This window comes from Episyrphus balteatus, chromosome 1, assembly GCF_945859705.1.
Source record: "Episyrphus balteatus chromosome 1, idEpiBalt1.1, whole genome shotgun sequence".
In the NCBI taxonomy this organism is placed as follows: domain Eukaryota; kingdom Metazoa; phylum Arthropoda; class Insecta; order Diptera; family Syrphidae; genus Episyrphus; species Episyrphus balteatus.
Genome location: NC_079134.1, coordinates 91870627 through 91898047, shown reverse-complemented (window position 1 = coordinate 91898047; position 27421 = coordinate 91870627). Strand labels below are relative to the sequence as shown.

Genomic DNA, 27421 nt, shown 5'->3' with positions numbered 1-27421 from the left:
TTACAAATGCTGTGTACTTTTGACTCTCTTTTTCAACTGGCACGTGAAAAAATCCATTTTTGAAATCAAGAACAACAAAAAATTTTCCTTCCCATCATAACACTTGCAGCATCATAGCAAAAAAAATTAATTCAAATTTAAAGCTTTTTTCTTAGCAATTTGTTTTGATATTTACGATAAAAACAAACAAAAATTACGCGCATGCGATAAAAAGCTTTTGTTAAAGCTTTCAAAATATCAACTTTTATTACATGCAATACTCTAGCTTAAGCACATGCAAAATAATAATCGAACCAGATTTCACTCAATCTTAGTGTGGCTCAAAGCTTAAAGTGCAAAAAAAAAAATTCACTGATAAAATTATTTGTAAATTGTAATTAGGGTTTTAATGTTAATTCTAATAAAAAAAATTTAAATGTTTATTCACTAAAGGGATTTTATTTTAAATAATTAAATTAAAAAAAATAGATCTTTGCTTTGACTTTAACTTGACTTTGACTTGACTTTAATTTGACTTTACTTTACTTTTCTTTTCTTTACTTTACTTTGCACAATTCTTTTACCGAATAATTTTCATTTACTTTATTCTGCCTTTTTATACTTTAAATCTTAGACGAATTACTTTACATAAAGATGGAATTATTTGAAATGGAAAATAATAGTGTGATTGCCCAAATGTTTGGCTTTAATTAAGGATGTTTTTTGTGTGTATTAAATGTAGCGATCCTACATGCATACATTTTCTGTTTGATGAAGCTTTAAGTCGGAATGTTGAGAAAAGTTCACATGAACTCTGTAAATCAGAAGAAATACTACCATCAAATTCCATATTTTCTTGAAGAGCTAAAGAACGTTTCTTTCCATTTAAAAAAGTCCAAAAGGCTTTGGAGTCCGAAGAAATACGGCTCTGTATGTTCAATATGTATTGCTTGTGCAAATACTTGTTTAGAAAATCATATTCTTTACGAAATTGGCAGAAAAGCTTTCTGTCAGCTTCTGAATTTGATTTCCTAATTTGTTAAAAGCTTTATTTTTAACATTTTTTTAATTAACCAATCGTTTATTAGACCAAGGTGTTTTAAATGATATCAAACATTTCCTTTTTGGAATATATTGTCTTAAGCCAACCTAAAAAATATCTATACATTTTTCATACGCACCTTGAAGTGATAAACCGGAAAGATCATGCGTCCAGTCAATGGACTGAAGGTAATTGTTGAGTGCAACGAAATCTCCTTTGTTGAAATCAAAAAAATCATCATTAGACAAAAGTACAGAGTTTTTAACACAGTTTTCAAATTTTAAAATAGAACATATTGCAACATGATGAATTGAATTGTTTAAAAGTGGAAATTGAACTTGAATAATTTCAATATTAATATTATCGACAAAAACTAAATCTAACAATCTATTAAGTGAATTATAAATATGATTAATTTGAGAAATATTCATAGAATACATAGAATCAATAAAATTATATTCATAATCTTTTTTCATGTTAAATGGAATAAGACACTTATCATCATTTGAATAATTCCATATAATATCACCTAAATTAAAATCCCCAACAATAAATGGGTATTGATTTTCCAATAAATTGCCTACGACATTTATGTTATAAATATGACTTTTATATATATCTATTGTACTCTTTGGAGGTATATAACTTACAATAAAATATCTTTACCAACAAAAGCTAACTTTAATACATAATTGTTCAATATTTTCTCCAGTCTTACATTAAACAATACTTTTGCTTGGGTAAATGGATTTAACTGTCACTAAAACTCCACCACCTCTTTTTAAAAATTCTATTTATGATCTATCTAAACGATAAACATTATAATTAGAATGAAAAATTTCAGAAGACGAATAACTCGCATTTAACCATGTCTCTGTAATAATAAATTACATCATATTCATACATAGAGCTAGAAAGATATAATTCGTTAGTTTTTGTTCGAAGACCACCAGCATTTTGGTAGTAAACAGTAATAAGATCAAGGGGCACGGTAGTGCCCAGCCAAGTTCTCTAGCAACTTTGGCACTACACCCTTATTTACAGGAAACAACTCAGGCCATTTTCGACACCCCTCTAACTTCCACACCAAAGATGCTAGAAATTTCAAACTCATTACATTTGTTGAGCTAGTCAAAACCAAACACCTCACAAAATTTCAGCCTCCTACGATGAGTAGTTTCTGAGATATAGGGCTTCAAAAATCGCAAAAACCGTAACTGACTGACTCACTCACTCACTGACAGATCATCAAAATTATGGAGAACTTCCCGATATCGTAGAAACTTGAAATTTTACACGGTGATAGGACTTGTAGTGTATACAAAGGAAAAAATCGAAAATTTGAGATTTTCAATTCAGGGGGCGTGGCATCCGCCCATTTCCACTGAATTTTCATCAAATATTATGGAGCACTCCTGATTATCGTAGAATCTTGAAATTGAGTGGAATGGTAGAGCTAGTAGTTTATACAAAGGAAAAAATTTAAAGTTTGAGAATTTCAGCCAGGGGGCGTGGCAACCGCCCATATCCGCTGAATTTTCATAAAAGATTATAGAGCACTTCTGATTATAGTAGAATCTTGAAATTTGGTGGAATGGTAGAGCTGGTAGTTTATACAAAGGAAAAAATTTAAAATTTGAGAATTTCAGCCAGGGGGCGTGGCAACCGCCCATTTTCACTGAATTTTCATCAAATATAGAGATTTTCAATTCTACAACCATACCTTGCAAAAAGTAGTGAAATCACAACAAAAACATTACTGTTAAAAAAAGAGCCAAGTTCTCCTATGTTGAAATTATGCTGGCACAAAAAGTACTGAGATGTAAAAGTGTACCAAGTTCTAAAGTTTGGGTTCAAATTCGTATCAATAAAATTTTGATTGTTTACTTGGCAATTTTTGAAATAACTTTAAAAATCGGTAATTAAAAGAAAAATTGTCAAGAGAACAATCAAAATTTTATTGATACGAATTTGAACCCAAACTTTAGAACTTGGTACACTTTTACATCTCAATACTTTTTGTGCCAGCATAATTTCAACATAGGAGAACTTGGCTCTTTTTTTAACAGTAATGTTTTTGTTGTGATCTAAATTATTTGAAATGTTTAAGTTTGTAGAGCAGATTGATCCGGATGCATCTCCATTTGATGTATTTTTTTGACTTTGAAGTTTTTTGGAAAGTTAATAAATTGCCTTACCAACACATTCTTCGGCCAGTTCAATGGATTTAGGGCAACATCAAATAAATGGACAGGAAATCCTATTTTAAATGTAACATACGCCAAATCATTTACATTCGTATCTTGTTTCACCAGCTTAAAACATTTTATTTCACCTTTATCGCAATTAATTTTCGCAGCCACATACTTCTTAATTGATTCTTCGCTAGTTAAGGGGTAATAACACCTTGTAAACCACGAAATCGAGCGTCATTTTCATTAGGGTATAAAACAAAGAAGAAATATTATTTTCTTTTGGTGTTTGTTTAGTTTAATTATATATATTAATAGGTAACAGAATAGGCTAATGTTAAATTTTTGAATGAAGTGAAATTTTTTAAATGGCGATGTAGTTCAGGATGATAGTAAAATCCTGTGCTCCATCGGGCGACCAACTAACTCCTACAGTTTTTAACCGATTAGGCTGAAATTTTGTGTGGAGCTTCAAAATACTATTCTCTAGTGAAGCACGTAGGATTTTTTTGAAATATTAATTTTTAAAGAAATGGCATTAGTTTGAAGAAATTATTTCATTCCAAAAAACAAAATTCGTTGAAAAAAGACCATAAAATCGTTAAATTTTAATATTTCAAAAAAATCCTACGTACTTCACTAGAAAATAGTATTTTGAAGCTCCACACAAAATTTCAGCCTAATCGGTTAAAAACTGTAGGAGTTAGTTGGTCGCCCGATGGAGCACAGGATTTTACTATCATCCTGAACTACATCGCCATTTAAAAAATTTCACATCATTCAAAAATTTAACATTAGCATATTCTGTTACCTATTAATATACTTAATTAAACTAAACAAACACCAAAAGAAAATAATATTTCTTCTTTGTTTTATACGGTGATGAATACGACGCTCGATTTCATGTTTTACAAGGTGTTATTACCCCTTAAAGCACTGAATTTTGAAATATGTAACCATTTATAAGGATTAATCACATCAATCTCAGCATTTGTATCATCAATACAATCTGTACCAACAACACGAATTGTTTTGACATTTAGTTCCTTTCTTTGCTGCATAGTATTAGCAACAACAACACCAGTATGAACACCAACAACAGCAGCAGCAACGACACCATCAGCATCAAGAGAATTTTTTTCCTCCATAACAACAACACCAGCAGTCACATGTCACATCAGTATTAGAAGCAACAGCATTTCCATCACCCGCGCGCCTCTCATCAACAACCTTTTTAATTTCGCCAACCGCAACGACAGCTTTATTAGAAACAGAACCAGATGAGTGGGGGGCACATTTATTCATTTCGTTTCCCTTTTGTCATCCATTCTGCATTAGATCAGGGGCGTACACTCCCTTGGGGCAAGCGGGGCGACGGACCGGGGCCCCCGACCGACCTCAGGGCCCCCACTGAAGACAATGCAGAGAAGGAAACTGTTAGCATGAATTGAGTTACGAAGTAAATTAAAATGTATTTGAATCACTTCGGATACAAGGGAGACAAATTATGTCATTCAGTGTTATGTATAATGTAGCCACATAATATATATTGATTTGATAAAAAGGTTACCCCAGGGGCTCCAAAAGGAAATAAACTGCCTTTTTAAAAGAAAAATTATAATTTTATCTTAGGGCCCCAAAAAATATTACTTGAAAAATCTTTGCAACCAAAAAAGCAAAAAACAACTTCAAGCCAGGGCCCTGCAGGGACCCCAAATGCCTTTACTTCAGTACTTAAAAAAAATTAAGTTAAAAAAATTGTTTTTTGTTGCCCCAACATAAATACATCAGGGCACAAACTAAAAACATTACGTTATTGGTGGCATTCCGAATATTACATCAGAACAGAGGCTTCAATACCTATTAATTCTTGACTCCACAAAAATTATATTATATTTTAGGGGCCTCTAAGCACTTAATTTTGATAATTTTGAGCCGCCAAAAATTATTTTTCAGGGGCCCCAAAAGAAAGAAACTATGTTTGATGATGGAAAATCAAATGTGTACACATTACTTTAGAACAGAGGCCCCAAGAACTATCAATTCTAAGCTAAAAAAAATTTATTTTAGGGGTCTCTTAATATTAAATTTTAATTTTTCAGGGGCCCCAAAATAAAAAAAAAATTCATGTGTGCAATTCACAAGTGGTAAAAGTGAAACCTTAAAAATTATTTTTCTTGCATAAAATAAAAATCGAAAAAATTTACCTTTTTTTATTCTATCACCTTTAAATCCATATCTTTTATATGACAACCTTATAAATTAAAAAATAATAAATTTTAAATCATCTGAATGCTTATTATTTCACCTTTATTTGGCTTTTCAATCATGTTTCTACCATGCCTACAAAAAGTAGGAATTTTTTAAAGTCAACCATCTCGAAATTTTAAACTGAGATTACGGTACTTCCAACACTGGTGGGTGGTGGCTGGTCACCGGCAACAGATCTTCACAGGTGTTTTGAGGTATTTTTCAATTTTTTCAATTTAAGATTGTGTAACTTGTGAGTACGTACCGTTATGTGTGATATATCAAATAAAATGTTATGTTATCAGTATGCGTATTAAAGTTAAATCAAATTTATATGTGCACTAGATCAAAAGATATAACGTGTGTAGGAAAAGAACATCTTTTTACCGTTATCTCAGAATTTTGAATATGAAATTAATTGAAACTTTGTACAATCATAATTTATTTAATTACCTATCTACAGTACAAATTTCATTCATCTATCTATTAAAACAAAAAAGTTATAACTAGTTGAAGTCGTGTCGCGTTTCGTTTCATCTTGTTTCAAATCACTACGATACTAAAGAAGTTTTCACTTCAAAAAAATATGTCTGATGATGGAAACTCAAATATGTATTTATTACTTCAGAACAGAGGCCCCAAGAACTATCAATTCTAAGCTTCAAAAATTTTTATTTTAGGGGCCGCTAAATATTTAGTTTTGAGGGCCCCAAAATAATTTTTTCATGAGCCCAACAATAAAAAAAAATTATGTTTGATGATGGAAAATCAAATATGTACATGTGCATATTACTTCAGAACAGAGGCCCCAAGAACTATAAATTCTAAGCTAAAAAAAATTATTTTAGGGGTCTCTAAATAATTCATTTTAGGCAAAGTGCATTACGAACATATTAAAACATTAAAATAATTGTGGGAGAGGGAAGAAATTAAAACGTTTCTAGTCTTTTATTTTGTAAAGTTTATAATTAAATTTTATTGAAATTAAATTTAATATAGTTCAAAATAGTAGTTCAAATAATATTTACTTTAATAATAGGGTATTTCATAAAAATAACATAAAGGTTAATACAAAAAAATTAACTTGGCGGGAAATTTAAACTTTTCTCTTTAACTTTTCTTAGCTTAACTTTTCTCTACTAATGCTTAACAACGAATGCCATAAATCAATATCATTAATCTTAAAAGAAATTATATAAACCAAAAATGAGAATGGAACATTCTTAGGGTAAATTAGTTATGTTTGGTATTTTATAATATTGTTTAAAAATGATATAGTTTTATAAAAGTAGTAATGATAGTGAATTATGTAATCCTACACCATCCTTCTTTTCGGCTGTCTCAGACGAGCAGTTTGTTAACATTTCAATCTAGGTAACCATCAATCTCGGCATCATCGCTTTCATCTTCATCAAATTCATATATATTAAGCCATACAAATGAAATGTATGGCGTATACGTAATTTTTTTTGTATCTAAAGGGCCCCCAAATATGAAAGGGGCCCCAAAATTTAGTCTTGCCCCGGGGCCCCGACGACTCAACGTACGCCACTGCATTAGATACCTCAGCAGCAGAAGCAGTAGCATAAACTTCGTCTTCACCAACCTGATGCACACCATCATTATCAAAAGGGTTTGGCCAAAGACCATATAACAAGTAAAGATGTCGCACGTAGAACAAATCTCTGTGCTTGAAAATTTCTACCATCAGATTTTACCCATAGGTCCAAAACATGTATCCAAGAATTAAATTGATGAGAAACATTTTGAAAATTTTCAATGACTGTGTAGAAAAGAGAGGGTTGATTTTTATAGATGAATTTATTTAATGGGAGAGAGCGAGATAGTAGTTAAATGTTGATACGAATAAGGAAAAGAAATACATACAATTGTCTACGAGAATGTATGAATTATTTTTTTTTTCTTAAATTAGGTATTCAGGAAACTGATAACGACACATTATTCAAAATAATTATTTCAATAAGAACAATTTTATATGTGACAAGAGTATAAGAGCTAAATTGAGTGAAAATGAATTTCAACCTTCAAATTGTCAATAGGTCCAAATCCAAATCCAAATCATAATAAAGCAGAAATCCTTCGCAACATCAAAATAAGTTCTTATCATGAGTGGGATGTGGTAAAGAGAGAGTTATTTTTAATACATTTGTTAAATGCGAAGGACCGAGATGTAAGTTGAATAGAAGCAAATGAAAACAAAAAAGATCGTTTTGTGATGGAAGCAGGTAGGTATAGTGAATAGATTTTTTTTCACAACTGGATTGCTTCACACAAGCAGGGCGACGAGAGGGCTGTTTAAAAAAGGGATGTAAGAAAAGAAAGAAAACAAATAGAGTTTTTTAAGTGAATAGTGTAGGTGGGATGGGTAAGTATATGTTTAAGCAGGTTGATTTTTTTTTTGTTTTTTGAGTAGGTAGGTAAATTTTTTCTTATAAAACTTTCGAGGGTAAATAGATATTTATTTGATTGATTTTTTTTTTTTTGAGTAGGTATATTTTTTCTTATAAAACTTTCGAGGGTAAATAGATATTTATTTTAATGTGTGTACGTAGGTGTACGATTTAGGTAATTTGTTCCGTTTCTGTAAAAAAGGCATAAGAAGAGAATCTATTAGAATTTATGCCTTTTTTCAATTTTTTAGTGATCATGAAAAAAGAATAGTTTTTTTGTAAGGAGATTTTTTTTTTCAGTTGGATTGCTTCACATAAGTAACAGGTGTCAAAATGGCTTTGTAAAAAGGGTATGAAAAAAGGACAAAAATAACTTCTGATGGATTAAGAATGGTAAGTTTATTTTTGTGTTTATTTGTTTTCGTCGTGTAAAACTTCGTAGGTAGGTTAGGTAAGTACAGTACATTTGTGGATACGAACATAGTTTTTTTTATGTGTAGTTTTTGGGGTTTAAAGTCGCCTTATTTGGCCGTCATCTTGGAAAATGTGGTGTAAAGTGTTTTTTACCGATATCTTGTGAACCGTAAGTCCAAGTCTATTCCCCCTCGTTTAGCAGCGAAGGGCAATTTAAAGAAAAGTTGACTTATTTGGAAAAACAATTTTAAAAAACAACGGTTTTACCTACAGTAACGTCCTATACCTTTCTGTAAAGCCAAAAACTTCGTCTTTTCTAAAAATTTTAAACTAAACCATTTTATGGCATAGGTTTTGAAAAATTAATTTTCAAAATCACAATTAAAACAAAAAATGGGAAAACAAATTTCAAACAAATTTTTTTCAAAATTTTATGTGTTTAAGTACTAAATTAGTTTTTAAAATTCGATCCTCTTATTTGTTTTTAAACAATAACAGAAAACTGGATCCAAAAATATCTCGTCATTTTCGAGAAATTAACAAAATACCAAAACTACTTTTTTCTAAGAAGCTTCTTCATTTTCTGTTTTTATGTGGCTGGAATATTCAGACATTCAGACATGAATCATGATATAACAAAGTGACACAGCATTGGATTTACCCTGAATTGATCAACTTTTTCCATTGATAACACCTGAAAACTTACCTTTTTCAGTTTTTTTTTTTACTATGTCTGGGACGCCCGCCGCCCAAAGATTCTTGATGTAAGTTCCTAAAGGTAATTCTCAGGTAAGTTTTCAGTTGTTTTCAATGAATAAAATTGATCACTTCAGGGTTAATCCAATACTGTATCACTTTATTTTATCCTTATTTAAGTCTGAATGTTTAAAAAATAATAGACGAATTGTAAATGTCTCATGAATAAATTTGTCAACAAGTCCAGCCACGTTAAAACAGAAAATGAAGAAGCTTCTTAGAAAAAAGTAGTTTTGGTTTTTTGTTAATTTCTCGAAAATGACGAGATATTTTTGGATCCAGTTTTCTGTTTTTGTTTAAAAACAAATAAGAGGATCGAATTTTAAAAACTTATTTAGTACTTAAACACATAAAATTTTGAAAAAAATTGTTTGAAATTTGTTTTACCATTTTTTTTTTAATTGTAATTTTGAAAATTAATTTTTCAAAACCTATGCCATAAAATGGTTTAGTTTAAAATTTTTAGAAAAGACGAAGTTTTTGGCTTTACAGAAAGGTATAGGACGTTACTGTAGGTAAAACCGTTGTTTTTTAAAATTGTTTTTCCAAATAAGTCAACTTTTCTTTAAATTGCCCTTCGCTGCTAAACGAGGGGGAATAGACTTGGACTTACGGTTCACAAGATATCGGTAAAAAACACTTTACACCACATTTTCCAAGATGACGGCCAAATAAGGCGACTTTAAACCCCAAAAACTACACATAAAAAAAACTATGTTCGTATCCACAAATGTACTGTACTTACCTAACCTACCTACGAAGTTTTACACGACGAAAACAAATAAACACAAAAATAAACTTACCATTCTTAATCCATCAGAAGTTATTTTTGTCCTTTTTTCATACCCTTTTTACAAAGCCATTTTGACACCTGTTACTTATGTGAAGCAATCCAACTGAAAAAAAAAAATCTCCTTACAAAAAAACTATTCTTTTTTCATGATCACTAAAAAATTGAAAAAAGGCATAAATTCTAATAGATCCTCTTCTTATGCCTTTTTTACAGAAACGGAACAAATTACCTAAATCGTACACCTACGTACACACATTAAAATAAATATCTATTTACCCTCGAAATTTTTATAAGAAAAAATATACCTACTCAAAAAAAAAAAAAAAATCAATCAAATAAATATCTATTTACCCTCGAAAGTTTTATAAGAAAATATTTACCTACCTACTCAAAAAACAAAAAAAAATCAACCTGCTTAAACATATACTTACCCATCCCACCTACACTATTCACTTAAAAAACTCTTTTTGTTTTCTTTCTTTTCTTACATCCCTTTTTTAAACAGCCCTCTCGTCGCCCTGCTTGTGTGAAGCAATCCAGTTGTGAAAAAAAATCTATTCGCTATACCTACCTGCTTCCATCACAAAACGATCTTTTTTGTTTTCATTTGCTTCTATTCAACTTACATCTCGGTCCTTCGCATTTAACAAATGTATTAAAAATAACTCTCTCTTTACCACTCCCACTCATGATAAGAACTTATTTTGATGTTGCGAAGGATTTCTGCTTTATTATGATTTGGATTTGGACCTATTGACAATTTGTAGGTTGAAATTCATTTTCACTCAATTTAGCTCTTATACTCTTGTCACATATAAAATTGTTCTTATTGAAATAATTATTTTGAATAATGTGTCGTTATCAGTTTCCTGAATACCTAATTTAAGAAAAAAAAAATAATTCATACATTCTCGTAGACAATTGTATGTATTTTTTTTTCTTTTCCTTATTCGTATCAACATTTAACTACTATCTCGCTCTCTCCCATTAAATAAATTCATCTATAAAAATCAACCCTCTCTTTTCTACACAGTCATTGAAAATTTTCAAAATGTTTCTCAACAATTTAATTCTTGGATACATGTTTTGGACCTATGGGTAAAATCTGATGGTAGAAATTTTCAAGCACAGAGATTTGTTCTACGTGCGACATCTTTTTTTTTCTCCCATACAAATAAGGACCACCCTAATATATATATATATAATATGCGAAAACAGTTTAAAGAATTAACAAGAAATTGTGAAACTTGTAATAAATTTAAATATGATAGGTATCCAAAGTTAATACCAAATGGAGAGGCGAAATTCCTCCATATAAAATATTGATGCATATTCAAAATTCTTAACAGTAAAATTCTTATAGAATAAAACTAACTTAGAAAATACATTTTTGGAAGTTTTACAAATACTCCAGTCAAAGCGTCGGAAAAAAGGGCCTCACCTTGCGATGAGAGGCACTGTCTGCTTTTATTTCATGGATCGATGGGAATATATTTAAAAGGCTTAAACCCAATTTCTCACCACCTGATCATTCTTTTTAGCGGAGTTATTCACAAAAATGTATTTTTTGGGATATTTTACTTCTAAGCTAATATCTTTGCTCCAGATTATCGTAGACCAAAAAATAAAGATACATTCTCTTCCTTATAATATTTTCTATCGGTGTATGTAATTTCATTGTATTTGAGTGAGTAAATATAAAATGGCAACCATTTAAAGTCAAATTCTTGTTGTTAAAAAACACATTTTTGTCATTATTTCGAAAAAAGCTTATATCATGATTGACATTTTTCCAACCTATTTTGTAGCCCTGTTCATGTCCTGCATTTTACAGAAAAAATCAGCTCTTTATCACCAAAGATGGCCGAGCTATTGATAAATGAACGCATGCAAAACCGGTGCGAAAACACCCAAAAATATCGTTTTTTGGGAATAACTCGACTTCAGAATGTCCTACGGCAAAAAATAAAGCAATGAATTGTTCATTACAACATTTTCTATCAATTTAGTGCACAATCTTTTTGTTGAAACAAATAAAAAATAAGTAATATTAAGTCAAAGTCGTTTTTTTGTTTAGCAAACTCTCGCCTTATTATTTTGCAAACGGTGCGAGTATTGGCTAAGAAAATGAAATATTATTGTAGTCCTTTAAATTATCTACAATTAAAAAAAAAATTTGCTCTCTATGACCCACACGAGCCAGGTCATAGTTCAACAAATGGACAAGTTGAAAGAATACATTCAACTTTAGCAGAAATAACAAAATGCCAGGGTTGCTACAAAGCTCAAAAGTGAGCTGAGCTCAGCTCACAGCTCAGCTCAAATTTTGAGCTAGCTCACTTTTGAGCTAGGTACCATAGCTCAGCTCATTTGAGCTGAGCTGAAAGTGAGCTAAAAGTGAGCTGAACTGAAAGTGAGCTGAGCTGATGGTTGAGCTGAGCTGTCAGTGAGCTGAGCTGTTGGGTGAGCTGAGCTGTTGGGTGAGCTGAGCTGTCGACACAATTTTAATATTTCAACCCCTAATAAAAAATAATCTATCGAACTACCTGCTTGAGAAACCACAAAACTCATTCAAAAATAAACGCGTGAAAGTAATAAAATAAAAAAATAAGTGCATACCCTTTCATATCCCATCCTATCCATATTGCACGACATAATTACCTACACATTGTATATCTTTTTCATTGACCTGTGATAAAAATAACTTCAAACCCATTCATGGACCAAACGCGTCATAAACATTTTACCAAACTTTCAACTCCTAATAAAAAATTATAATTATAATTACATATAATTAAGACAAATTTAACACCTTATTGTTTTTACACTTTTTGGTTAAGCCTGGTACGCTGCTCACGCTAAATTTTAGCTCCCATACAAATTATCGAAAAATTTTATCTCAGCTAAAATGGATCCCATACAAATTATCGATAACTTGGATGGGAATTTTATCTCGGCTAAAATTTAGCGCGAGCAGCGTACCAGGCTTTAGGATTAATTAAACGACACGAATTAAAATGTTCACGATATACCTACATATATACATATACGCACGTAAACATTAAACGAGACGAGAAAACAATCAAAACACGAACCTTGAATGCATTTCGGACTGCTTGCAGTCGCTGAACACTGTGGTTTATTTTGTTTAATATAACGGCCATATTATTCACTCTGGATTTAGTTTGGATTAAAGTTAATTTTAAATCCAATCCATTAAATCTGAATTTCATAAATCCAAGGATTTAATTTTTTGTTCATATTATTCACTCAAAAAAAAACTTGTGTGATTATTCAATAAATTTTGTATAATTTGCATTTATCTTTATTTTTCCTTCACAAAATACTTTACAAAACAACTGAACACTATGAAAATGAATTTTACATCTGGATTTATAAAGTTAAGCGGACCTCCAGAGAGCAGTTTAAATTTTTTTGAATTTAACGAGATTGGATTTAAAAAATTGGATTTAAGATTGGATTTAAGTAGTGAATATTATGGAATTGGATTTATTTTTGACGTTTGACATTGTTTACATCCAGATGTATTTTTTAAACTAGTGAATAATATGGCCGTAAGAGTTATGCTCTTTGAATCTTTTTTCAATCGTTCGTTTTGTTTGACCATAATAAACTCCATCACAGTCTTCACATTTTATTGCATAAATGCCGGATTTTTTTGATCTTGTCTATTTTGTCTTTGGTTTAAAACACTCAAACAAAATTAAAAAATCGAATTTTTCAACTTTATTTCGCAAAACAGTGAAAAAAGTGAAATGAAACGTGCTTCGATGTGCTTTGTGCCGGAAATAACAAACAAAATCTCCAAACAATTTCGCGATCACAATGTTGACCTTGTTTTTTCGAGCCAAAATAAACTTAAAAATCTACTAGGTTCAACCAAAGACAAAATAGACAAATTCAAAAAAATCCGGCATTTATGTAATAAAATGTGAAGACTGGGATGGAGTTTGTTATGGTCAAACAAAACGAACGATTGGAAAAAGATTCAAAGAGCATAGCTCTTATATTAAACAAAATAAACCACAGTGTTCAGCGAATGCAGAACATGCAATAAAGCATAAACATTCAAACTTAAATCACAGACAATTATATACAGATATCGCATCCCATAGAAAAAAATTGTCATCAAAATTTTTTCCAGCCGACACGTTTCAGCCGACAAGAGCTTTTTAAATTGGAATCAAAAAGGAGAAGAGAATTTTTCAGCCGACAAAAAAGCTTTTTTTTTTAATTAAAAAAGAGAACAATAAAAAGGATCTCTTACGACCATGACCTTACTCACTCTCCCGCGAAAATAAAAAAAGGAGTGCAAGTGGGTAGATAGACGTGATTTCAATTCGTCTTTGACTTTCTAAGCAATCAGCTGCTGTGAAATATTTCAAATAGGTATATATCGTCGGCTTAAAGCAAAATTGTTCTAAGTACATAGGATTCCTTAAGGACTAAGAACAATTTTGCTTTACGCCGACGATATGTACATAAACTGTTTGCCATTGAAAATATTTTATAAGAGAGTGTCGGCTGATTTTGAGATTTCATGGGCACTGGGCACCGATCAGATTGTTCAATTGTGTGTAGACATATAGACATACATATGAGGTGCAGAGTGTTGGTGAAATATGAACATGAGCATAGTGTGCGTATCTGCTTATACATTAAGCCGATGTCGTTGGGCGACATGACGTCTGCGTGCATAAGGCGGCCGGCCCATAGACAAGATACTTGTGTGTTCGCTCCGGTGTGTATGCGTCGCTTAAATCTGTGAAAATTTTGGTAGATGGATAGGTAGGTAAGCAAGTTCTTAGATGAACTTTATTTTTTTGATGGAAGCAAGGAAAAAAAAGCAGGGTTGTAAAAAAATCTTTTTTAAAACAAATATTTACTGCAACTTGATATTGTTCCGCATTAAAAAAATACTATTGCACCATCTTTATTGACAAAAACAATATTTTGCCTTAAAAAAAATTGTACCTATTGCAATTAAAAAAAAATTCTCCATAGAAAAAACAAATCAATGCAAAGTGTGGGGGTGTGGGCTATAAATAGTTCATTTTTAATATTCGTCGAACTTCTTACAATTTTAATTGCAATAATTATTTTTTTAATGAAAATATTTTTCTGTTGTACCTCATACAATTTTTTGTATTGATGCAATTTTTTTCAGTTGCAATAAACGTTTTTTTTTCAATTAAATTTTTTTTTTTCAAAAAATATTCTTTTAAATTTAAATTCATTTTTTTACTTGCGGTTTACGATTTACGGAAAAGTTAAGAATTCGTAAAAAAAATCGAACTCGAGATAACAAAAAGCGATCTATCTCGAACTGTAGCGATTTTCCTACTTGAAAATTGGTAACTAAGAGTGATTCCGTAGAGGGAAAATTTGCTTTAGGACCTTTTAAACCTTTTGTAGAAAAGGTCGCGTTTCTCAAAAATTTTTGAATTTTTTTGAAACTTTTTTTTTATTCATATTCAGTTATACAGGGTGATTCAGGAATAATGTGCCAAAAAGCTAGAGCGTGTAGGTTAGGTGGAGACAAGAAAAAAATTGTATGGGAGGGGGGGGGTGGGTGGTGTAACACAATAACGTGTTACACCTTTTTGAAAAGCCAAAACCCTAGTCTTTTACAAACATTTTTTAGAAAGCGATTTTATGGCACAGTTTTTGAAAAATTAATTTTTAAAATAAAAATTTAAAAAAAAAAAAATTCAAAGTAATTTTTTTCAAAATTTCATATAATTAAGTACTAATTTATTTTTTTAAATTCGATGCTCTTATTCATTTGTAAGCAAAAACAAAAAACCAAATTGAAAAATATTTTGTGATTTTCGAAAATTAACAAAAAACCAAAACTACTTTTTTCTAAAAAACCTCTTTATTTTTTGTTTTAACATGGCTGGACTTGTTGATAAATTAATTTATGAAACATTAACCATTCGTCAACTATTTTTTAAACATTAAGACTTAATTAAGGATACAATAAATTGATACCGTATTGGATTAATCCTGAATTGATCAACTTTTTTCATTGATAACACCTGAAAACTTACCTGAGAATTTTTCTTACTATGTCTGGGGTGCTCGCTGCCCATGGATTCTTTTCTTTCCAAAATTTTTATTATAAAAATGAATTTTTCAAAAACTGTGCCATAAAATGGCTTTGTTTAAAATATTTGTAAAAGACTAGGGTTTTGGCTTTACAAAAAGGTGTAACACGTTATTATTAGTATAACCTTTGATTTTTAATAATTTTTTTTTCCAAAATAAGTCAATTTTTTTTTAAATTGCCCCTCCCCGCTAAACGAAGGGGAATAGACCCTCCCTCCCATACGATGTTTTTCTTGTCTCGACCTAACCTACACGCTCTAGCTTTTTGGCACATTACTCCTGAATCACCCTGTATAAATCACTCTTGTATGCATATAATATAAGAATATTGCGCGAAAAAAATACTGTTGATTAATGTACTTAGTAGCTGATGCAGAATCAATTAATGTTATGTAATAAATTATCATCTGAATTAAATTGATTAGTGAAGTAACTAAATCATTGTTTATGGTTTATGTATCTAATAATAATTTTCATAATTTTATGGGTTTAAATTTCACTGTAATTGCTCACTACGTGACCGTTCTTCTATACCTACTAAATATTAAAAGAAATGAAAGATAAGTTCAAAATTCTGAGTTTTGGGAATAGTTTCTCAAATACACTGCTTTCAGTTTCCGTATACTTGATTTTGAAATTTGTCAATTTGTTAGAAAATTGCTTCTGCGGCTTTAATAATGTGTTCAAATAACTCAGGCAATCTTTTCATATCATTTAGGAATTTTTTTTTTTTGAAAAAAACCAACAAAACATAAATTGAAGTCTTAAGTAATTTAAATTTTTAAAGCAAAACGGAAGTAGTGCAATTTTTCAAGCAATTTTTCATAGAGATAAGAGTATTTTTAAATTACCGACGTTTGTAAGAAAAGACCATGAATATCGGATCTGTTTCCGCCCTTTACAACATTTTTTTAGCTACAGTTACTCCACTAAATAATTTTATTGTTAAATTAGTAGGTAATTTTCTTAACTCTACACAAACGAAACAACAACAAAATTAGAATGTGTAATTCCTTTCGTTTATCTACAAGACATGAAAAATAAAAGAACTAAATAAAGGAGGAATTTACAAGGTTTTTGTGACAGACACCAAGATATACTTTTCAATCGGTTTTTTGGGTGCTGAGCTCGAATCCGAAGTCACGTTTTTGAGATAATCCCGAAATAATATCGAAAATGCCGCTTTTTATCAGTTTTCAAGGTTATTTCTTAGCATTTGTTTATTTGTTATGAATAAATTTGTAACGGTTTCTAAAAGAACTAAATCTTGTCTTTCTAAATCCGTTAAATCCGTTAAATCTCTTAAATATCTCTTTTCTTCTTCGAGAAACGTTTGTAGTATTGTAATTTTTTTTTATGCAGCGGTGCCCCTTTTTCATTTTGCCACCCGGGCCCTTTTGCCCCAGTCCGACCCTGTACCTACTTGTTTCACCTACCTAATTAGATACTCATGATTTCATACCCCAGTTCAACAAGGCAAAAAAAAAAACACAAACCAAATCAATGCGCAAACAAATAAAACTGTGCATGCATTCTTTTTTCCTTGATTTCCAAAAAATATCCCATAACCAGATCTCATTTGTATATTCCTAACCCTAACCTATCCTATGAAAAAATATTAAAGAACAAAATTTCATTCATTGATCAGGTAGGTAGTACTAGGTACCTACCTACTTTCTTAAAATGCATTCACAATCCTTTTGCATACCTACACACAATTACTCAATCCCACCATCCAAGGAAACAAAAACAAAACTAAATTGCAAAAAAAAACAAACAAACAAAAACAAAAAACCAACCCAAATATGTATGTAGATACTAGTACATAGGTATTCCTTATTCTTTCTTTCTCTTCTAATAGATCTTTTGTGAGTAGGTAGGACGACTTGATACTCGAGCTACAAGGTCTACTTCTATGGACAGAAAAAAAAACACATATGTGCATTCTGTTTGCCTTTCCATTTTTTTAATTGACAAACAATATTGCAACACCACAGGTCACCTCATATTTTTATTCCTCATCTCAACCTGAACCTAGCTTATGAAAAAAATATTAGAGAAAAAAATGCATTTATTGCTCAGGTTTTTATTTTTAAATACGTCCACAATCCATCTGCACACACACAATTATATTTTTCTTCCAAAAATCCCGTCTTAAAAAAGAAACAGTTAAAGCGCGATTTTGCAATGCAAAAACACAACAAGAATACAAGAACAAATTTCAGAGATACAGAAAAAAAAACGATTCCAACTCAAGAGTCAAGACCGTTATGCCCATGAATTTTTTTTTCTTTTCTATCCATACAAAAAGATCTTCTCGCTCTGTCTGAGGCAGAGCGGTGAAAACACATGATACTAACTCTCAAAGACCACGTAAAAGAGAATCAGAGAATAAATAATCAAAATTCCAAAGAGAAATAAAAGCATTTTAAAATTTCTCAAATTTTTCATTGAAAAGAGCTTTTTTAAAAGCTCTTCAAAGTGGTGATTTTCAGTTTCATATGTCACTTTTTTCTATGAAGATGAGATATCTGTATATAATTATTTGTGCTTAAATGTAAACAACTTGAGTGTGAAGAAACAAATATCAGATGACAGAAAATTGGATGCATATAAAGGCTACTACATTCATAATGACAACAATGCTATCAATGCTGATAACGGCAACATTACATTGTACCTTTTTTCTCTCATCAAATAACAATATATTTGCACAGCCTGGACCAGTCGTGATGCTGATGATGGACTGCATGCATTCCGAAATGCATTCAAGGTTCGTGTTTTGATTGTTTTCTCGTCTCGTTTAATGTTTACGTGCGCATATGTATATATGTAGGTATATCGTGAACATTTTAATTTAAGTCGTTTAATTAATCCTAACCAAAAAGTGTAAAAACAATAAGGTGTTAAATTTGTCTTAGTTATATGTGATTATAATTCTAATTTTTTATTAGGAGTTGAAAGTTTGGTAAAATGTTTATGACGCGTTTGGTCCATGAATGGGTTTGAAGTAATTTTATCACAGGTCAATGAAAAAGATATACAATGTTTAGGTACTTATGACGTGCAATATGGATAGGGTGGGGTATGAAAGGGTATGCACTTATTTTTTATTTTATTACTGTCACGCGTTAATTTTGAATGAGTTTTGTGGTTTCTCAATGAGGTAGTTCGATAGATTATTTTTTATTAGGGGTTGAAATATTAAAATATTATGTTATTTATTATATCATAAACAAATATATTTTGTGGTTTCTGAAAACAGGTAGTATTAAGTGTGTGGTGGACCCAATACCAAAAATATATTAGTTTTAATAACCAGAAGCTATTCCGCGCCCGTAACTTCCAACGCCTATATCTCGGAATTAAAAAAAAAAATGTAAAAAAATTTTTTGATGCCAAAAGGTAGCGGGTACTCTAACCTACATTTGGGTACAACTCCCATCACCGACAGCTCAGCTCACCCAACAGCTCAGCTCACTGACAGCTCAGCTCAACCATCAGCTCAGTTCACTTTCAGTTCAGCTCACTTTTAGCTCGCTTTCAGCTCACATTCAGCTATGGTACCTAGCTCAAAAGTGAGCTAGCTCAAAATTTGAGCTGAGCTGTGAGCTAAGCTCAGCTCACTTTTGAGCTTTGTAGCAACCCTGGCATTTTTTTTTCTGCTAAAGTTGAATGTATTCTTTCAACTTGTCCATTTGTTGAACTATGACCTGGGTCACAGAAGAAAAGTTCTATGTTTAATCTACTCATTAGATTCTTAAAGACCATGGATTGAAATCCTCTTGCTATCTAGTGTAATTTTTTTACAATTGGGATACATTTGTAAAACTTCCAAAACTTTATTTTCTAAGTTAGTTTTATTCTCTAAGAATTTTACTGTTAAGAATTTTGAAAATGCATCAATCAATACACATTAAGTATTTTATTTGCTGCGCTGAAAAAATGTCTATATGGAGGAATTCCCCCTCTCCATTTGGTATTAACTTTGGATGCCTATCATATTTAAGTTTATTACAAATTTCACAGTTTCTTGTAAATTCTTTAAACTGTTTTCGCATATTTGGCCAATAATAAATATCGTATATTTGTTTTATGTTCTCTATAGTTTCTGTGAGCTCGTGTATGAGTTTGTTGTATGATTGCACTTTGATCCTCTTTGTTACATACATCATTTGGGAATATTTTTGTGTAAAGAAACTTATTATTGAATGTCTCTAAAACTATCTTTTTTATTTCATAAAGATCTTCAGGTGTGCAATGTATAGCTACGACTCCTGGTCTTAAATATTCTTTAAGTATTACTATTAAATTTTCGGGGGTATCATTTTCAATAATATGACGTAATCTATTTGGGAAATTTTGAATTTTTTCAGGAATTGTGAATTTTGCTTTGGCTAATAGAATTTTTTTGACGGAAGTCGTTTAATGGTTTATTAGTTTCATTAATGACAGTATTATCACTGCTTTCCGCTGAATGTATTGTTGCGTCCGTTGAGGAACTTTTATCAGTTATCTGATTTAAATTTTGCCTTGAAAAGGGCATCAGCTACAACGTTTGTCTTTCCTGGTTTGTATATTACACTGGTTAACAAGGGTTCTGTTGCCGGAACAAAAATATACTTTTCTGAAGGTTTTTGGTGTGCTGAACTCGAATCCGAAGTCAAAAAAATTCTAGCAGCTCCCGTTTTTGAGATATTACCGTTAGAAAATGCAAAAAAACGTTTTTTTGAGTTTTTCGGACCTTATTCTATTGTATAAGGAAAATTGTTTGAGCATATTTAGTAACGGTTTCTATAAGAACTATTTCCCATCTTTTGATACCTGTTTAAATCTTTTCAATATCTTATGTATTGCCCGAGATATCTTAAACTGAAGTCAGTGGGTTTGGCTTCATATATCATAAAGAAGATAATGACATTATAAAATTTTTAAAAATATCAAACAACTGAGGATATCTCGGGAAGTAAAAAAGATATCGGAGAGATTTAAACAGATTTAAAAAGGTGGTAAATAGTTCTTATAAAAACCGTTACTAATATGCTCAAACAATTTTCCTTATATAAAAGAATAAGGTCCGAAGTGCTGCACTTTCTAACGGTAATATCTCAAAAACGGGAGCTGCTAGAATTTTTTTGACTTCGGATTCAAGTTCAGCACACCGAAAACCTTCAGAAAAGTATATTTTTGTTCCGGCAACAAAAAAAAAGTTTAATTTTGTAAACCAGTGTTATCTTTGGAGCATATTCTTCTATAAAATTGTGCCAACGCTTCATTTTTGTGTTAGGGTTTCGCTGAAAAACTGCATATGTAAGAGGTTGATGATCTGCATGTATTTCTAAATTAGACACATCGTAAAGGTACTTCCGTAGATTTTTGAGTGCCCACACTATGGCATATAATTTTTTTTCATTGGTTGCATAATTTCTTTCAGTTGGATCTAAGGTTTTTGATATAAAAATGATGGGTTTATCATCCTGTGATAATACCCCACCTACAGCATCGTTTAACGCGTCAGTCGTTAAGACTCGTTCACCAAGTAGTTTTTTTAAATCTTGGAATGCTTTGATTTCCTCTTGATATAAATATATTTTTGTTTTTTTAGAAACATATTGGAATACTTTTCCATTTTCTCCCGTTACGAATTTAGTAAGAGGCTTCGATACTTTTGCGTAGTTCTAAATGAACTTTCTATAATAACCTGTTAATCCTAAGTAACTTCTTAATTGTCTCAAAGTTTTTGGAATAGGAAAATTCTGAATAGATTCTATTTTCCTGGGGTCTGTTTTAATAATTCCGTGTCCTACTACATAGTCAAAAATTCTACTTCTTTGTTAAAAAATGTGGATTTTTCTAATGAAATTTTCATGTTTGCATTTTTAAAAACATCTATTATTTTTTCTAAATGTTGTTCTTGTTCATGTATATTATTTGAATAAACGATTATAATGTCTATGTATCTAAACATGACATATTTTCACTACGTAATCCCTTAAAATATCGTCCATAGCTCTCTGAAATATGCCTGCAGCGTTTTTTAGTCCAAATGGCATTCTGAGAAATTCATATTTCCCGTTATTTACTCAAAATGACGTTTTTTCTTTATCTGCTGTGTTCATCTTTATTTGATGAAATCCTGACTCTTAATCAATTGTGGAAAAGTACATCTAGTATGGGATATTTATCGGAAATTGTATGCTCGTTGATTTTTTTAAAATCAATGACGAGTCTCATTTTTGGAGAACCATCTTCGTTTGTTCCTTTTTTTAGAAACTACCCAAACTGGTGAGTTATAAGGGCTCTTTGATGCCTGAATTATTTCATCTTTTAACATTCTTTGTAACTCTTTATTTATAAATGAATTACCAGAAAGTGGATGCCATCGCCAACACCAGGATTATATTATTATTATCTCAAGATATTCTATTACCTATTGAATTTTAAAATATCATTGATACAAAAAGCTTAACAGTTTTTGACAAACCACTTTTTGGGAAACCTTAAGAGGTTAAAAAGTTTTTAATATTGTAAGTACCTATATATATTTTAGTTTGGTTTTATATATTTAAGATTTTTTATTTATATTAATTAAATAGAGTCCTGAAGAAGGGTATATCCATACCCGAAACGTCGACTGATTGAAATAAGAACTATCTCAAGAAAAGACCAATAGCCCACAAACCCTATTATTACTCAAGAAAACTGAGTTCAGAAAAGACACTCCGACCTCAAAACGAGAAAAACGGGGTTGCACTCACACACTTGCAACTTTTTGTGTATGAACACAAAGTCGAAGGAGAAATCGTGGTGAAAAAACCAATACATATAAAAAATAACTTCCATACTAATTTGAGCCGCCGCCGTCGGACCCGTTTCGTAGTCCAGGTCGGACTCAGGTGGAGCGGATTCGGACCGAGGTCGGACTCGTTTGCTTGAAGGGTAACGACGCAAGCATGACACCAAATTATTCACCGAAAAAGGAAAAACTTGTATTCTTTTTCTCACTTATTTTTCTTTTGAGTGATAGTGAACCAACAATTATAAGGGTAAGAACTTAAACATTTTAATTCTATAAAAATTAATTAAAAGTTAACAATTCAACTTCAAGATTGAGGTAAATTTATTACAATTAACTGAATACATGTCGTGGACACAAACTTCCTACTAAAATTCTTCACATTATGGCTTCACATGTAAAGTTTGTTGGGTGGACTTGAAGGCTTCCCCGGATTTACTTGATATTTTAGATATTCACTTATGAAAATATGTAACATGTGTTCTACGATCTTTCTGGAGTGCCCGTTTTTAGTATCATGTGTTTTTAGTCAGTTTTAGTCTTTTTATGTTCTCAAACTAAAAAAATATAGGGGTCGCTTCCCTACATTGGGCGGCTTTGTTTTGACGAACATGAACTGCTATCTAAGATCTTGGATTTAAAGATGTAATCTATTCATTCGATGTTTTCGAGATCCATATTAAAATATTGCTTTCCGATAAGCCTTGTATTGACAAATTTTATTGGACAGAGAATAGTTAATAAGATAAGCATAGTGCGTAGCTGAAGCGAAACGAAAAATTTTGAAGTTTCCAAAGTCAACATCGAACATGTTTACGAAAAAATACCATTGGGTAATAAAGCAAAGTAAAAATTAAAAAGACTTGTGGCACTCGATGACTGCCGCGGTAAAGTTATTGCTATTGCATTTTTTTTATCAACTTATGCAATTATAATTTGTTTACCTACAATACACAAAACCAATGATTCCTATCAATTCATATACAACAACAAGGTCACATTTGAAAACATGCATACACACAATCTCATGTCATAAACTTCTCCAGATCAAAAAATTAAGAAAACACAAGAATACTTTGTCTCTTCTGATTCAATATCGTAATCGCAAGCGCACCGCAACCCTCTACTCGTTCACAAATCACAAAAAGTTGAACAAGAAACAGAAGAATGGGAAGATAAAACAGAAGAAAAGAAAATACAGAACATTTTTTCTGCTCCTGATTTATTCTGCAGACACAGCATTTATGGTCTTCTTCCTTACTCCTCACTTTGTTGTCTAACACAATTTATATAACCCTCTCTGTCTGAACCATTTATACAAACAGCTGCTTGCTTGCTCTCGTTCGTCTCGATACGTCGATACATGCGAGCTGCGTGCAATCGTACCATATACATACACACACATACCATACACGTTTAGCAAATGTGGGGTGTAATAATTTTTCGTTACTAAATTTCTTGGTTCGCTCCCCATGCCAGGCCTGCGTTAAAATCTATGCAATAGCTTAATAATAAAAAAAAATATCAACAAATTCATGAAAAAACATCAGAAAATAAGTTTTAAAGCAAAAACAAATTTAATTTCGTTCAAGATTTCGTTATCGAATTTTTGTATAGAAAATTTCGTTTCGTTTCAGCTGCTAAATGAGCTATAGGAAAGAATTTTTGTCTAAGCTGGGGCTCATTCTTGTTTGATTGTGCAATGAACTCAGTTAAAAAAAAATATTTAAAACATATTAAAAAAAAAAAACAAAATTTGAAGATTACACCGGCACACAAAAAAAAAGTGTCATGTACCAAGAACCAGACCTATCTTTCTATATGTTTTTGGGCACGCTGAATCCGAATTTGAAGTCCGTTTGGCCCCATCACCCTCCAGTTTTGAGCTGTGAGTGCATTTTGTTTGAATTTTTATGACTTTTTTGGAGTTTTTTGCATTTTTCTCAAAACTGAAGGGTGACCGGGCAAAACGGACTTGAAATTCGAATTAAGCGTGCCCAAAAACATATAGAAAGATAGATCTGCTTCCTGATACATGAAACTTTTTTTTTTGTGTGCCGGGGATGACAGCGACATGTCGCGACAGCGCTAGCACACAAAAAAAAAGTTGTATGAACCAGGAACCAGACCTATCTTTCTATATGTTTTTCAAGTCCGTTTTGCCCGGACACCCTCCAGTTTTGAGAAAAGTGTAAAAAAGACCCCAAAAAAGTCAAAAAACTTCCTTTTTTTGAGTTTTTTGCATATTACTCAAAACTGGAGGGTGACAGGGCCAAACAAACTTGAAATTCGGATTCAGCGGGTCCAAAAACATGTAGAAAGATAGGTCTGGTTCCTGGTACATGACACTTTTTTTTTTGTGTGCCGGTGTTATCATTCAAATTCCCACTGAATACTGTCTATCAAAAATTACAAGTTTTTGGAATTTTTTTCGCAGAACAAGTTTTGTAAGATAAAAGGAGAAAATGCTGGCTTAGGGGTCCAGTCAATTAAAAAAATAATGTCTTACGGCCATATTATTCACTAGTTTAAAAAATACATCTGGATGTAAAGAAATTGAAATGTCAAAAATAAATCCAAATCCATAATATTCACTATCACACAGAGAAAAAAAAATAGTAATTTTTAACTATTTTTTAACTATTTTCATAGTTAAAATCGGGATAACTATTTAGGATTTGGATTTATTTTTGGCATTTGACAATTTTACATCCAGATGCATTTTTAAACTAGTGAATAAGTCTTGGCATTTTTTGTTTATGACCCTACCATATCGTCGCCTCAATAAAATAATGTCGTATGTTACATTCGGCTACTTTTGGGAAAACGCAATCAAAGTTCAGAATTTTTTTTCTCGAAAACTGTACGGTGAATTTTTTAAAAAATATCATGGTATATACAGAAAACATTTGCCTATTGAATTGCGTTAGAATTATTTCAATATTCCAATCCAGAAACAAATAATAGTCAATTTTGTCCAATATGCCGTTGTCGTATGTAACGTTTTCACAGAAAATATTTGTTAGTCAAACACATACGACAAATTGATGACACATACGACAAAAAATAAACAAATTTTAATCCTACACTTGTTTACGACATACGACATAAAATAGAAATCAAGTTCGATGCGAAAAAAAACACATAGAACCAGGTTTTTTCTTTTTAAACGGTTTACGTTAATTTATTATTTAAAAGTAGAACAACTTAACTCTTAATTCTTAAAATATATATTTTTTTTTGTTTAAACAAAAGAAAAAAACTTAAAATAAAATTTAATTCACAGAAAAAATAATATTTTTATGTTATTTTTGAACAATTTTTAGAATTCATGAGATGTACTTTTAATTCTTAAGGCCTAACTACATACACGACTTTTTGAAAAAGTACAAAAGTGAAAAGATTTTTTTTCTTTCTATCGCCATTGTTTTGTGATAAAGAGTACACAAATATTTTTTTAGACTAAAAAATAAGCTTTCTGCATCATTTATTTTAATTTTTCATCGCGAAAAACTATACAAAAATGCATTTGAAAATTTTCACTTTTTAGAATTAAAGCCTTAACTACATTGGCTCAAAAAGTGAAAAAGTACAAAAGTGAAAATTTTCAAACGCATTTTTGAATGGTTGTTCGGGCTGGAAAATTAAAAAAAATTATGCAGAAAGCTTATTTTTTGGTCTAAAAAATAATTTCTATACTCTTTTTCATAAAACAATTGCACTAGCCAGAAAAAAAATATTTTCACTTTTGTACTTTTTCAAAAAGTGGTGTAAGTAGTTAAGCCTTTAGAATGGAAGATTCCGATCGTTGGATTGATTATTTGTAGATGTGGATGGAGTAGACATAATAATATCATGTGTAGCTTCATAAAAATTTCGGAGGGGCGAGTTTTCATTTTGATTTTCTAACTGGTACGTAGGACTGTTATCTTCATCGTCTGCTGAAAAGTCCTTTGTCACTGGATTCAGAACACTCAAGGCTTGGCCACACTGGAGGGTATGCGGTAGCGGTACGGATAGCGGTGAGGGTACTTGTATGAAAAAAATTCCAAACTGACACATCAACGTTCAGGTGTGGAATTTTTTTAGTACAAATATCGTTACCGCTATACCGCATACCCTCCGGTGTGGCCAAGCCTTCATTGGGCGAACCTAATGGATCGACATCGAGGAATTCATCATCCAATATTTCGTTGCTCATGCTAAATAAAATATAATCATAAAACCACTTTTTAAGCATTTAATATGCATTATCATATTACGCATAAAGCTCCTCCGATAAACTTGGCGCAGGTGACTCGTCCGCCCTGCTCGACATCTTGATTGCGACTGAAATTACACTCGTCTGTGTATTTCCTTATGGGACATACGACAAACGTTTACCGAAATTCCAGTAAAATATTGTCGTATGTTTAGCAAAAATAGCACATACTACAATTATTTACCGAACGAAGAAAAACACAGATTTTGTATGAAAAAATTGTAGTATGTGATAATTTTTGTCGTATGTGCACGTTTTCAGTGCACTTACGACAAATAGATACTGATACTACACATACGACAAAATGCATACTGATTATCTCGGAAACGAAGACAGATATCGAAAAACGGATTTCACAGAATGAAAGAGAAAAAATCAGTTAGCAAAACTGCATT

At 31.3% G+C, this 27421-nt stretch overlaps 1 protein-coding gene across 6 annotated transcripts in view; it reads right to left on the bottom strand.

Annotated features, from left to right (window-relative positions):
- The window catches only part of LOC129921211 (cofilin/actin-depolymerizing factor homolog), a 362755-nt gene that overhangs the window by 232058 nt on the left and 103276 nt on the right, over nucleotides 1-27421 (bottom strand). For 4 of the 6 annotated variants that reach the window (XR_008773473.1, XR_008773474.1, XR_008773475.1 and 1 more), the window contains exon 2: nucleotides 1161-1235. The exons of the other annotated variants lie outside the window; for them this stretch is intronic. The gene's annotated coding sequence lies outside the window, so the exon portion shown is untranslated. The remainder of the gene's footprint in view (nucleotides 1-1160; nucleotides 1236-27421) is intronic. 6 annotated transcript variants of the gene reach the window in all.